General features: G+C 43.2%; 1 long non-coding RNA gene across 1 annotated transcript; it reads right to left on the bottom strand.

The window, feature by feature from the left end:
* Positions 1–1,610: 1,610 nt before the first annotated feature.
* On the bottom strand, positions 1,611–12,635 carry LOC109931388. The gene is made up of 4 exons (XR_007262781.1): positions 12,513–12,635; positions 10,917–11,056; positions 7,699–7,804; positions 1,611–2,900 (listed from the first exon to the last, which is right to left on the bottom strand). It is a non-coding gene; the product is annotated as an uncharacterized LOC109931388 (long non-coding RNA).
* Between the last annotated feature and the right edge of the window lie 473 nt (positions 12,636–13,108).

Here is a 13,108-nt window from a genome sequence, read left to right as displayed (position 1 = left end):
CTATGAGGAACGTTTGAGGACTCTGGGACTATATTCATTGGAGTTTAGAAGGATGAGGGGGGAACCTAATTGAAACTTTCAGAATTCTGAATGGCCTGGACAAAGTGGATGTTGGGAAGATGCTTCCATTGGTCGGAGAGTCTAGGACCCCAGGACACAGCCTTAGAGTAAAGGGAAGACCTTTTAGAACGGAGATAAGGAGAAACTACTTCAGCCAGAGAGTGGTGAATCTATGGAATTCACTGCCACAGAAGGCTGTGGAGGTAGGTCATTGAGTACATTTAAGACTGAGATAGATAGGTTCTCGAGTATCAAGGGTTATGGAGAGAAAGCAGGAGAATGGGGTTGAGGAACTTATCAGCCATGATTGAATGGCAGAGCAGACTCGGTGGGCTGAATTGCCTAATTTCTGCTCATATGTCCAGGCCTACATTCTCTAGTTCTGCACACAGATTACCTCCGTGGTCCTTACTGGGCCTTACTCATTCCCACTTATCCTTTAACCATTCGTGTACGTGTAAAACAACAGAGCATTTTGCTTTATTTTACTTGACAGTATCAATTTATGTTCCTCTTAGAGCTCTCTTCATCTCCCCATTTACGTTCCCACTTGCACATGTACCTGAAAGTATCTGCTCCCTGTGCACTCTGGCCAAATCATATCTTATTAAAATCAACCAATTTAGAGCTTTGATTGCAGGCCCATCCTTGTCCTTTTCCATAACAATGCTGAATCTTTTCAAGAGTTCTGATAACTGTCTGCAAAATACCCCCCACTGATACTTCAAGCACATGTCTGCCTTAGTTATCTGTAGTTAGCTCCAGGAGCTCCCCCTTCCTCATTGGGACTTCTACATCCTGGCTTCAAAAGCTGTACTGGATCGATTTTAAAAGTTCCTCCAAATCTTTCACACTATGACAACCACAGTTAATGTTGAGGCAATTGAAATTCCCTGCTATCACAACCGTATTACTTTTACATTTCCCTGAAATTTGCCTCCTTACCTGCTCTGATAGTTCTATCCAGGTGGGTTTCTTTAAGGAGTTTAAGCAGTAATAAATTACCTGAACATAATTGCGACATCCTCCTCTTCTGCCTCCTTCGCTGTCTCATATGAAGACCCTGTGTCCTGGAGCATTAAGCCTCCAATCCTGCCTCTCTCTCAACCATATCTCAATGACAGCAATGTCCTCATACAGCCCGATTTTAATTTGTATCCTGAACTCATCTGCCTTGTTCATCAAACTCATAGCATTAAAATCATTGCCATTCAATCATGTCAAACTCCCTTGTACCTTAACTGGCCTGTAATGTCGATACCTTCCTGACTCACTTGTTGATTCGTCTCTTTGCTTCCTACCCTTTTGGACATTCACTCTGGATCGCATCCCCTTGCCAAGTTAGGTTACATGTGGCCGCACAGCACTTGTAACTAAATTTCCAGCATTACAGGCTCTCTCTCACTCTGGATGTGCCTTCTTCTAACTGCTCATATGAAGGATACAAATGATCATCTTATCTCTAAGGCACTCAGAATGAGGCAGAATTGATGCAACATAGTTTTAATGAAAAGATCATTTGTATTATTTTTATCCTAAATAAGTCACTGAACCTGTGGTGTTTACAAACATCATCAGAAACAAGTCCAGAAAACGTAGTTTGGATATAGGCAGAAACAGCATCAAAATCCAACAGACAGTTTCTCGGTAACTCATTGCTGTTTAAGCAGTCCTGATGAACCACAAAATCACTTTACAAACAACATGCAGGTAGACAGTCTTTACCCAGTTTAAGTGTGTTGATGTACAATGGCATTGTGATCATTTTCAAAACTTATCATACAGATATACATTTGTATCAACATTTTACCGAGAGTATCAGGACCTTGAATGTAGCAGGGTTTAATAATATCAATACAAATGGCTCAATGACCAAGGTTCATTCCTTGGTCTAAGTAGAAGCAAAATCCTACACCTGCGGTTCTGTGATTTTGCTGTTGTGTTGGCAAACAGCAGATCATTTTATACAAACAGAGCAGGTGAACAGGATTCATCGGTGTCATTTCACTGGTGTGTTAACAGTTTGGGTGACAGAGTGAATCCCTTCCCACATACGGAACAAGTGAATGGTCTCTCTCCAGGATGAACATAGTGATGTATCAGCAGGTGAGTTCACTGAGTGAATATTTCTCCCCAGTGTGAACTCACTGGTGTCTCTGCAGGCAGGTTGGATGATTGGTTAAATCCTTTCCCACAATCAGAGCAGGTGACTGGTTTCTCACCAGTGTGAATGCGCTGGTGTCCCAGCAGGTGGGATAAGCGAATGAATCCTCTTCCACATTCAGAGCACGTGAATGGTCTCTCCCAAATGTGAGCTCGCTGGTGTTTCAGCAGACTGGATGACGAAGTAAATCTCTTCCCACAATCAAAGCAAGTGAATGGTCTGTCCCCAGTGTGACTGCGTTGGCGTATCCGCAGGCTGGATGACTGACTGAACCCTTTGCCACAATGGGAGCAAGTGAACGGTTTCTCCCCAGTGTGAACTTGCTGGTGTAGAAGCAGTTTGGATGACTAACTGAATCCATTCTCACACAGGGAGCAGATGAATGGTCTCTCCCCAGTGTGAACTCGACGGTGTTTCTGCAGGTGGGATGACAGAGTGAATCCCATCCCACAATGAGAGCAGGTGAATGGCTTCTCCCCAGTGTGACTGTGTTGGTGCATTTCCAGCTGGGATGGGTAAAGAAATCCCTTCCCACAATCCCCACATTGCACAGTCTTTTCCCAGTGTAACTGCGCTGGCGTTTGGACATCTCAGATGAATCTTCACAGACTCTTCCACACGACAGTATGTGTTTCTCCCAGTGTGAACAGTGCTTTTTCCTTCAATGTTCAAAATCCTGATTCAATTATTACAAACAGGGTGACTGTCAGATCTAGATGTGGTATCATTTGAAATCTCTCATTGCAAATCAACATTTCAAATAGAAAACAAACGTATTAGGAGAAACCAGAAGAACACAAATTGTGAAACTGAGAGAAAGTAATCTGGTCACTTGTGGAGATGACATTTGGGGAAACTGCTCAATCATCATTAAAACTGAACTGGTTCATAAATTTGTTTCAGGGAAGGGAACTAGTCAATGTTGACACAAAACCACAGCAAGAAATAGAGTTGGGAGACACAGGCATGAAGGAGAGGCATTTTACAGATCTACAACTCAATCCTGTTCGTTTTCTCCCCATACCCTCAATCCCGCCAAAGGGCTAAGAATAGTTTCCTGGAAAGTGGAGTTGCAGGTAGATCAGGTGCTGAAGGCGGTGTTTGGTACTCTTGCCTTTAATGGTCAGTGCATTGATCGATAAAGAGACCTGGGTTCAATTCTACTCTCTGTGTGGAATTTGCACATTCCCCCTGTGTCTGTGTGGATTTCCTCCAGATACTCCGGTTTCCTCCCACAGTCCAAAGATGTGCAGGTTAGATGGGTTAGCCTTGAGAAACGCAGGGTTAAAGGGATAGGGTGAGATGCTCTTCAGATGGTTGGTGCAGACTCATGGGCTGAATGTGGGGATGCTATGATTGAATTTAGGAGTTGGGAGGTCATGTTGAAGGGTATAGGACATTGGTGAGGTCAATTTTAGAATACTGCATTCAATTCTACTCCTCCTGATTTCGGAAAGATGTTACGAGAGGGGGACTTATACCCTTAACGATAAAGGTTCTAGGAAGTGTTACTGAACAAACAGACCTTGGAGTGCAGGTTCATGGTTCCTTGAACGTGGAGTTACAGGGATATTGGATAGAGAAGGTGGTGTTTGGTACGCTAGCTGTTATTGGTCAGTTCATTGAGTATAGGAGTTGGGAGGTCATTTTGCGGCTGGACAGGGCATTGGTTAGGCCACTTTTGGAATAATACTTTCAATTCTGGCCTCCCTGCTATCGGAAAGATGTTGTGAAACTTGAAAGAGTTCAGAAAAGATTTACAAGGATGTTGCTAGGGTTGGAGCGTTTGAACTATAGGTAGAAGCTGAATACGTTGGGGCTATTTTCCCTGGAGCATTGAAGGCTGAGGGGTGAACTTATTGAGGTTTATAAAATCGTGAAGAGCATGGATTGGGTGGATAGTCATGGTCTTTTTCCCAGGGTAGGGGAGTCCAAAACTAGATAGCATTGGTTTAACATGAGAAGGAAAAGACTTATTTGGGACCTATGAGGCAACTTTCTTTACGCAGAGGGTGGTTGCTGTATAGAATGAACTGGTCAGTATGGACGAGTTGGACTGAAAGGTCTGTTTCCACGCTGTACATCTCTATGACTTTATGTTGTTAAACTTGAAAAATTTCAGAAAAGATCTACAAGGTTAATGCTAGGATTGAAGAGTTTGAGCTAAAAGGAGTGGCTGAATAGGGCCTGGGCTTTTTTCCCTGGAGCGTCGGAGGCTGAAGGGTTACCTTCTAGAGAAGCATGGATAGGGTGAACAGCCATGGCCTTTTTTTCCCCAGGGTTGGACGGGCTGGGGGAGTTCAAAACTAGAGGGCATTGGTTTAATGTGAGAGGGGAAAGATTTAAAAGGAACCTGAGAGGCAATCTTTTCACTCAGAGGTTGGTGCGTGTATGGCACAAGCTGCCAGAGGTGGTGGACACAGATACAATTATAACCTTTAAAAGGCATCTGGATGGGTACATGAATAAGAAGTGTTCAGAGGGTTACAGGCCAAATGCTTTCAAATGGGATTTTGTCAGTTTGGGATATCTGGTCGATATGGACGAGGTCGACTGAAGGGACTACTTACGTGTTGTACGACCCTATGACTGTAAGGGCCTAAGTAAAATGGTGGAAATCTGAAGTAAAAACAAAAAGCACTGGAGATACTCAGCAGGTCGAGCAGTATCAGAAATGGTGACAGATGCCAGAACCATTGCAATCTTGAAGGAACGTTTTGTTGATCATACAAGGCACTACAGTATAGATTACACGCCAAGTGCTGGAAAATGGGACTAGATTAAGTAGGTGCTTTATGAACAGCATAGATAGGATGTGGACATTGTATTCTATAATTTTACATCAGAGTCTCTGACACCATTTTGTTTTGTGTTTCTCTCTGATTCTCTTTTTTGGGAAGCAGGCAGGTGCAGCAAACAGTGAAGAAAGCAAATGATACATTGGCCTTCATAGTGAGAGGATTCAAGTACAGGAACAGGGATAGCTTTCTGCAAGGGCTATGGTAAGACCACACCTGGAGTGCGATGTGTACCTTTGTTCTCCTTTCCCACGGAAGGATGCCCAGGCTATTGAAAGAGTGCAAAGAAGGTTCACCAGACTGATTCCTGGGATCTCTGGATTGATGTATGAAGAGAGACTGGATCCTCATTTAATCGTCCTTCCTTTTGTCCTTCTGAACTGCTGACTGCATCACTAACTAATATTCTACCTCCCAGTTGCTCATCTGAATCTGACCCATTTATGCCTACACTTTGGTTCCCATTTCCCTGCCGTACCAGTTTAAAACTCACCAATGCAACTGGCAAACTCCCACAAGGAGATTTGTCCCAGCTGTGCCCAGGGGCAATTGGTCAGATTTGTACAGGTCCCACCTAACACCGAAACAGTCCCAATGCCTGACGGATCTAAACCCTTCTCCAGTACACCATTTCTCCAGCCTCATTCATCTGATCTATCCTCTTATTCCTTCTCTCACCAGCACATGGCACTGAGAATAAGTCCGGCATTATTACATTTGCTGTCCTGTATTTTAGTGTATCTCCCATCTTCCTATATTCGGCTTTCAGGCACTGATCCCTTTGTTTAGCTATGGTCTCTACGTGTTCCATGACCACTTGCTGTTTACCCTTCAACTTCAGAATGTCCCGCAGCCGCTCCATGATATTGCAGATCCTGGCACAAGGGAGCTAACATACCATCCTAGATTCTTGTCTGCGGCCACAAAAGAGCCTGCCTGTACCCCTGACCGTTGAATTCCTGTTGTTATAGCCCTGCCACACTTTTTCTTCCCCACTCTGTGCAGCAGAGCTATCTGTGGTGTCATGAACCTCAAATATCAAGGAGGTCATCTTTGAAATGGGAGAGATAGTAAATGAATATTTCACGTCAGTTTTAACTGTGGAGAAAGCTAGCCCAAATGTTCACTCTCCATGTGTGAAGCTGGAGAATTCCTGCTATCAAACTATTCGACTAAGAGCCAAAGAAATAGATATTTCTAGCGGCTGGATTGACTTTCTACTCTGTGTGGCTTCATGCTACACTTACAGTCTATATGTCACCAGGACTGGAGGGTTTGAGTTATGAGGAGAGACCGGATAGGCTGGGACTTTTTTCACTGGAATTTGAGGGATGACTTTATAGAGATTTATAAAATCATAAGGTGACAGGAAAGGGCTTTTCCCTTGGATAGGAGAGTCCAAAACTGGAGGGTATAATTTTAAGTTCAGAAGAGAAAAATTTAAAATGGAACCAAGGGGCAACCTTTTCAAACAGAGGGTGGTTTGTATGTGGAATGAACTGCCAGAGATAGTGGCAGATGCAGACACAGTTGCAACATTTAAAAGACATTTGGACAACTACATGAATAGGAAAGGTTTAGAGGGATAGAGACCAAGTGCAAGCAAGTAGGATTACTTCAGTTTGGGAAACTTGATTGGTACGGACGAGTTGGACTGAAGGAGGCTAGAAAACTTGAGAGATAAATATCGATTTTTTTAAACAGCTCCCCTTACAGGATAGGGAGTGCTGGAGGCCTTAGAAAATATGAAGATGGATAAATCTCCAGTGCCTGATCTAATGTATCCCAGGACGATGTGAGAAGTTAGAGAGGAAATTGTCGGGCTCCTTTGAGAAATATTTGTATCATCTATAACATGGGTGAGGCGTCGGATGACTGGAGAGTGGCTATCGTTAGACTTTTCTTTAAGAAGGGAGAGAAGCTGGGAACTATAGACCTGTGAGTCTGACTTTGGTGGTGGGTACATTGTTAGAGGTGATTCTAAAAGATAGTGTTTGGAGAGCCAAGGAATGATTAGGGATAGTCAGCATGATTTTGTGCAGGAGAAATCATGTCTCACAAATTTGATTGAATTTTTTGATAAAGTAACCAAGAGGATTGATAAGGCCAGAACAGTAGACATGATTTACTTGCACTTTAATAAAGTCTTTGACAAGGCTTGCTTATTAAACTAATTAGTAAATGGAATTCAAGGTGAGTATGCCAATTTCACATAAAATTCTCTAAACAACAAGGAACCGCTGGTCACAGACCTTCAGTCCGAAGGGTTGTTTTTCCAACTGGAGGTCTGTGACCAGCGGTATTCTACAGGGATTGGTATTGGGTCCACTTTTGTTTGTCATTTATATGAATGATTTAGATGAGAAGATAGAAAGTATTGTTAGTAAATTTGTGGATGACATCAAAATTAGTGGTACAATGGACAGTGAACGTTATCTAAGATTACAAAGAGATCTTGATGAACTGGGTGTGTGGGCTGAGGAGTGACAGATGCAGTTTAATTTGGATAAATACAGGTATTGTATTTTGGTGAAACAAACGGGAGCAACAGGACTTGTACAATTAAAAGTAGGGCCTTCGATAGTAATGTAGAACAGAGACACTTCATTTACCTAATTCTTTGAAGTTTACATCACACGTAGACAGGGTGGTTAAGAAGGTGTTTAGTATGCTTACCCGCATTGCTCATGCCTTTTGTATACAGGAGTTGGGATGTCATGTTGATGTTGTACAGGACGTTGGTGAGGCCTCTTCTGGAGTACTATGGTCAGTTCTGGTCACCCTGTGAGAGGAAGGATATTATTAAGCTGGAGAGAGTTGAGAAAAGATTTACTAGGATGTTGCTGGGAATGGAGGGATTGAGTTATAAAGAGAGGCTGGATAAACTGGGATTTCTTTCACAGGAACGTAGAAGGTTGAGGGTGACCTTATAGAGGTTTATATAATCCTGAGGGGTATAGGTAAGGTGAACGGAAGGTTTCTTTTCCCTAGGATGGGGTATTTCAAGACCAAGGGGCATATTTTTAAGGTGAGAGGAGAAAGATTTAAAAATGACATGAGCAGCAACTTTTTTTTTGCACAGAGTGTTTCGTGTGTGGAATGAACTTCCAGAGGAAGTGGTGGATGCGGCTACAGTTACTGTTACAATGTTTAAAAGACAGTTGGATAAGTACATGAATAAGGTGTTTGCAGAGATACAGGCCAAGTGCAGGCAGATGGGATTACTTTGGTTTTGGAACATGGTCAGCGTGGATTGGTTGGACCGAGGGGGTCCGTTCCTGTGCTGTTTGACTCTATGATTGAAACTGAGACAATACTGAGAGGCCTGGATAGATGGACACAGAGAATATGTTTCAACTAGTAGGAGAGTCTAGAACCTGAGGGCACAGCCTCACAATGAAGGAATGACCCTTTACAACTGAGATAAGGAAGAATTTCTTCAGCCAGAGGGAGGTGTTTCTGTAGAACTCATTGTCGTAGAGGGCTGTAGAGGCTAAGTCATTGAGTGTATTTATGACAGAGATAGATGGGGTCTTGATTGGTAAGGGGATCAATGGCTATGGGAGAAGGCAGGAGAATGGGGTTGAGAAACATATCAGTCATGCTCAAATGGTGGAGCAGATTCGATGGGCCGAATACTTTCATCAAGCTCCTATATCTTGTGATCTGTTATTAAACATTTAAAAGGCATTTGGACGAATACATGGATAGGAAGGGTTTATAAGGATATGGACCAAGTGTAGGGAAATGGGGTTAGCTTGGATGGACATTTTCATTGGTCTGGACCCATTTGTCTCTGTGCTGTAGGACTCTATAACTCAAAAGGAGGATAAACCATCCTCGACTGTGTACTGTGTAATGGCCGGGGGTGGGTTAGCTCAGTCGGCTAGCCAGCTGGTTTGTGATGCAGAGTGATGCCAACAGCACATGCTCAATTCCTCTACTGGTTGAGGTCTCCACGAAGATTCCACCATCTTAACCTTGTTCCTGGCCTGAGGTATGGCGACCCTCAGAATTAAGCACCTCGTCATCTCTCTTTCTCTCTCTCTGTCTCTCTTTCTCCCAAGAGAGAGAGCAGTCCTATAGTCTTCTGGTACTATGGCAACTTTAAATTAAAGATTTTAATTGCGTAATGAGAAGGGAATAATTAGTAATCTATCTGTATGAGGTCCCTTGTGGGTGAGTGAAGAACTCAGTGATAGAACTCTTCATTAAGATGGAAAGTGACAGTTGATTCAGGGACTAGGGGCCAAAATCTAAATAGAGGAAATTGTGATGGTATGAGACACAGGCAGGCTACAATAAATTGGGGAACATAACTCAAAAACATAAACATTTAAAGAGCATTTGGCAGAACGGCAACCGTTGTTCATTCCTGTCTGGCACAAAATAAAGTGGGAAAGGTGACCATGCCATGGCTAATAAGGGGTATTAAGGATAGTACTAGATCCATGGAAAAGGCATACAAATTGGCTCAAAAGAGCAGCAGACCTGAAGACTGGGAGCAGTTCAGATTTCAGCAGAAGAGGACTGAGGGAGTGATTAAGAGGGGAAAGATAAAGTCGAAGATTAAGCTTGCAGGGAACATACAGACTAATTGTAAAAGCTCCTAAAGATACAATGAAGAGAAAAATAGATTAATGAAAAAAAATCCCATACAATCAGAAACAGGGGAAGTTACAATGTGGAACAAAGAGGTGGACAACCCAATTAACTACATATGTTGGTTCTGTCAAAGAATGACCCAACTAATATCCCTAAAATGCTGGGGAGGAACTGAAGGAAATCATGTTAGTGGGGAAATGGTGTTGGGAAAACTGACAGGATTAAACACCAACAACTCTCCAGCACCCAGTAATCTGCACCTCAGAGTACTTAACAAAGTGGCCCAAGATAGAGTGGATGCATTTAGAAACTAGCGTTTTGATTAGAGGAAATTAATGGTCATCTTTCAAGATTCTATAGACTCTGGAACAGTTCCTCTGGATTGGAAGGTAACTAGCGTAACCCCACTATTTAATAATGCAGGTAGAGAGAAAACATCGAATTACAGACCAGTTAGCCTAACGCTGGAAAACAGTGACAGGATCGGACAGAGTCAGTCACCATTGATTTAGGAAAAGGAAATGAGAATGAGATCTAGTGTCCATGTACACAGGTCATTGAAAGTGAGCATGCAGGTGCAGCAGGAGGTGAAGAAGGCAAATGGTATATCGGCCTTCAAAGCGAAAAGGTTCGAGTACAGGAACAGGGCTGCCTTGCTGAAATTATACAGCGTCTTGGTGAGACCACACCAGAGTATTGTGTGCAAGTTTGGAATACTTATCTGACGAAGGATGTTCTGCCAATGGAGGCTGCACAACAAAGGTTTACCAGACTGATTCCCGGGATTGCAGGACTGATATACAAGGGCAGAATAGATTGGTTAGGACAAAATTCACTGGAATTTAGAAGAATGAGGGAGGATCTGACAGAAGCCAATAAAATTCTAACAGGGCTAACAAGTTAAATGCAGGAAAGATGCTCTCAATGACCAGGGAGTCAGTTTATGAATATGGGGTAGGCTCTTTAGGACTGAGTTGAGGAAATATTTCTTTACTCAGAGACTGGTGAGCCTGTGGAATTCGCTGCCACAGAAAGCAGTTAAGGCCAAAACATTGAATGTTTCCAAGAAGAAGATAGATATAGGGCTAAAGGGATCAAAGGGTACGGGTCTAAAATGGGAACATGCTACTGAGTAGGATGATCAGCCATGATTGAACATGACAATGGCCTACTCCTGTTCCTGTTTTCTATATTTCTATAAAGATGGGGTACACAACAAAATGATTCTAACTGACACAGATGTCAGCATTATCTCATCACCACTGTAAGAAAATCCTGTAATTCCTTACCGAACAGCAATTCGGAGCAGTTTCACCACATGGATTTTAGCAGTTCAGGAAGGTCAATGAGGTGCAGAGTGATTTTGGAAGCTTCTGGATTGGCTGCTCTGTCTTTCGTTTTCTATCCAGTTCTCCAGTTGTAGAACGTTCTGAGAAAAGCAACATAGTAAGTACGAAATAAGAAAATATCTTTGGAAGTTTGATGGTCCTGGAGAAAGGGAGAGGAACGGATAGGTGGGATGGGTGCTGGAGTGGGGAGGTAAGGGAGTACGGGTGGGGAAGGGTTGGTGGGCAAAGAATGACCAAATTTCCAACCCTGCTTGGTTCCCTCCCTCCACTCTGTGCTCAGTTCCCTCAGCCTCTTTCACATTGACAGCCAGTTCAGTGACAAAGATGTGCACCAAACACTTTTCCATCAATCTCAGTCACTAGCACATTGCCAAGCATCTCCTAACAACGTACTGCACTACTCCTCAGTGAACACAGCAATACCCTTTATTTTCAGCCCAAGTCACACCAACGAGTGATAAACAAACAAACAGTCAAGGGAGAAATTGTAAACCAAAAACAAAACTGACCATATTACTTAAGCAGTTTCCATAATGCATGGTCTCACAGTTACACAGGTCAAATCTTCATGCTGTAGCATCACAGCCAAACTCCTTTTCTCAAAAAGCTCCAGTTCAAAAAATAACTGCAGCCTTTCCATCTGTTTTATCATGTTCTCCCCCAGACTTGCTTGCACCAGTTCGCAAATACTGACTTCATTCATGACCAAAAGAGTCTACAGAGTTTTTGATCAACATCCAACCTGCAGTTAACTTCCAGGCCTGGTCTCAAAACAAAAACAAAAGCTGGTTTATTCTTTTAAACACAAGTTGCTGCTCACAGTCCAGAGGTCACCATCTGGCTCTCAGATTCAAAAATAATTTTTTTAAAAAATCAACGAGTGTTCTAAATCAGTGCACAGTGGAAAGAGCTTTAACCAGTGCCACAGAGTTAGTGAGTGGGACAGTACTCTTTGGAGTTTGGAACGATGAGAGGTGATCTCATTGAAGCAAATCAGATTCTGAAGGGGCTTGACAGGGTAAATGCTGAGAGGATGTTGCCTCTCATTCGAGAGGACCAAAAAAGCATAGTCTCAGACCAAAAGGCATAGCCCCAGAATAAAGAGCATCAATTTCAAGCCGAGATGAGGAGGATTTTCTTCTCAGAGGGTTGAAAGTCTTTGGAACTTCTTGGCAGAGAGAGTCGAGGGAGCAGAGTCCTTGTGTATATTTAAAGCTGGGATACATTTTTCAAGGTTTATGAGGGGGGAAAACACTGGAAAATGGATACAAGGAACGTTAGATCAGCCACAATTCTACTGAATGGCAGAACAGGCTCGAGGAGCTGAATGATATCCGCTTGTTCCTATTACATATTGTACATATGGTAACAGTTGCACAGCCTGAGAGTGTTCCAGTGAACTAAATGTGGAAAGTGCTTTCAGGTACAATGAAATAAAGTTGCATTGCATACTATTGAGGGAAACTATATGGATGTTTTGTCCATTGGATTAGAATTTATCTAATCATCCGTTCAGGAGAGACAAAAGATACCTACCCTATGGAGATACTGTGGAAATATCAGGACAATGACAGTGATACAGTTCCCCACCTGAGCTGCCACCCAGTGCAGTCACACCGGTGTCAGACCATTTCCCTGCTCCATGTGCAGGAAGAATTCAGTCAGACACCCAGCTTCTGAGACAGCTGTATGTTTGCGGGACGGGGGCGGGGGCGCTGGAGGAGGAGAGGCTACAAGAGTTGGATTCTGGGGCTTTTTAATCACAACCAGCATCATCTCCCCTTCATATTGTGAAGTAAACCCTCCCACCGGGAGTAATCGAACAAAAATGCAGAGCCCCAGATGGAGACATTGGGGCAAATTAGGGACGGAGCGGAGAAGGGTGGGGGACGGTTCAGAGGGAGATCGGGAACCGGGGGGTGGGATAAAATACGATCACGCCCACTAATCAGCACGTCACCGCGCAAAACGCGCCTGCGCACTCCCACCTCCTGTTGAACCAAGATGACTGTTGTTGACCGGGCCCTGTTTCTGGGAAGAAGCCTTAGACTCTCTGCAGATTAAATATCGGGATGGGAAGACCTATGTTTGGAACTTGAGACCTAAACTGAACAATAATGAAAGTTTCTTGT

Source organism: Rhincodon typus, chromosome 8 (assembly GCF_021869965.1).
Source record: "Rhincodon typus isolate 14 chromosome 8, sRhiTyp1.1, whole genome shotgun sequence".
NCBI lineage: Eukaryota > Metazoa > Chordata > Chondrichthyes > Orectolobiformes > Rhincodontidae > Rhincodon > Rhincodon typus.
This window is presented reverse-complemented; position numbering and strand designations above follow the sequence as displayed.